This window comes from Muscardinus avellanarius (assembly GCF_963383645.1).
Source record: "Muscardinus avellanarius genome assembly, chromosome: X".
NCBI lineage: Eukaryota > Metazoa > Chordata > Mammalia > Rodentia > Gliridae > Muscardinus > Muscardinus avellanarius.
Genome location: NC_137792.1, coordinates 50,876,463 through 50,878,528, shown reverse-complemented (window position 1 = coordinate 50,878,528; position 2,066 = coordinate 50,876,463).

The following is a 2,066-nucleotide window of genomic DNA, read 5'->3' as shown; positions in this document are numbered from 1 at the left end:
ATTCGACCTCTGAGCTAGACCCCTAGCTGTATTTTATATTCTTTATTTTGAAACGGTCTCACTAGATTATGGAGGGCCTCACTAAGTAACTGAGGCTGGCGGCGAACCTGCCATTCTCCTATCTCAGCCTCCCAAGAACTGGGATTACAAGCGTGCGCCACCATGCCCAGCTTGATGGTCATGTTTATAGAGGAAAGGAAACAGCAGCTGCGTTCCTTGCACTCCGTGTTGACAAGCAGCCTTTGTCCTTTGCTGAGTGACTAGGTGACCAGTGGGTACTTCTGCCCAGTGACTAGCCATCCTGTTCCCAAAGCTAAGACCTCTGTGGGTCTGGACAGCCAATGGGAGCTGGTTGCTCCTGTTTTCTTGGTCCTTTCTTTTTGCTTTGATCTTTGCCCTCTGCATCTCCTCAGAGCACTGACTTCTAGTTTTACTTCTCCCTCTTCTTTCCCCGCCCCGCCTGACTTCCTTTGGGGCCTTGGCCAGGCTGTCTGGGCTGCCACCATCTCAGCCAGCTCAGATCTCTTCCCTTGAAAGACATGAAGCCTAACAGACTCTGCTGGAGCCTGCCCTGCCCTCCTGTCCCAGAGGAAACCACCACCCAGCACCCACCGTGGCCTCTTTCTGACCTGTGGCTCGTGTACAGGTAGCATGACTACCACCTGCAGTGTTCCTGCCTTCTATCCCTACTCCATGCTGGCCAGAGCCTTGGCAGATCTGCAGGATGATCAATGGCATGTCTGCCTGGACACCCAGGAGCTGGGCAGAAAGCACTTCCTGGGCATATCCCCATGTGTACCTTTGTGTGTATGGGGGTACTGGAGATTGCACCCAGGGGCATTCTACCTCTGAGTTATGTCTCCAGCCCTGTTTTATCTTATTTTTATTTTGAAACAGGGTCTCACTAAATTACCGAGTCTCACTACTTGCTGAGGCTGTCCTTGAATCTGTGATCCTCCTGTCTCAGCCCCCTAAGTGCTAGGATTACAGGTATATGTCACCTATCCGGCTTCATGCATGCCTTTTGATGCCTTTGAGTGAGGGCTTCACACTTAGGTTTGACTAGAAGTTGCCAAATCCCTTCCCAAAAAGCTTGATGAAATTGCTACTCTGTTTCTGTTGCACCAGGGCCTCCCAGCCCTTGGTGTGGTCAGGGGTTTACTATGTGTTGATCGGATGGAGATGACCTAGAATTTCCTTTTTGTTCTTGTTTGCCTTTGCCAGCTTAAAATCGAGCTTGCCTCAAAAAATAAAAAATAGACTTACCATGTGATCCAGCAATCCCACTTGTGGGTATATCCCCAGAAGACTGGGAAGCAGGGACTCAGCCATGTTCACAGCAGCGTCTCTCCCTATAGCCAAGAGACAGAGGCAGCCTGATGTTTTTCAGTGGATGAATAGATATATACAATATGATCTAGCCATACCATGAAATATTATTCAACCTTAAAAAAGATGGAAACTCTGGGCTGGTGATGTGGATTGGTGGTAGAGCATTTGCCTAGCATGCATAAGGCCCTGGCTTCCATCTTCAGCACTGCAACAAAAGGAAAAAAATGAAGGGATTTTTTTTTTGGCATGGGGGATTGAACCCAGAGGCATGCTACTTCTGAGCTAGACCCCCAGATTTATTTTTTAAATTCCTTATTTTGAAACAGCGTCTCACTAAGTTGCAGAGGGTACCACTAAGTAGCTGAGGCGAACATGCGATCTTCCTGTCTCAGCCTCCCAAGTACTAGCATTACAAGCATGAGCCACAACACCCAGCCTCACTAAGTCTCTCTTCTCTTCTCTTCTCTTCTCTTCTCTTCTCTTCTCTTCTCTTCTCTTCTCTTCTCTTCTCTTCTCTCTCTCTCTCTCTCTCTCTCTCTCTCTCTCTCTCATGTTTTGCAGTACTGAAGATTGAACCCAGGGGTATATTATCTCTGAGCTATATCCCCAGCCCAATTTTATTCTTTATTTTGAAACAGGGTCTCACTAAGTTGTGGAGGGCATCAGTAAATAGCTGAGGTTGGCCTCAAACCCAGATCCTCCTGTCTCATCCTCCCAAGTACTGGATTTACAAG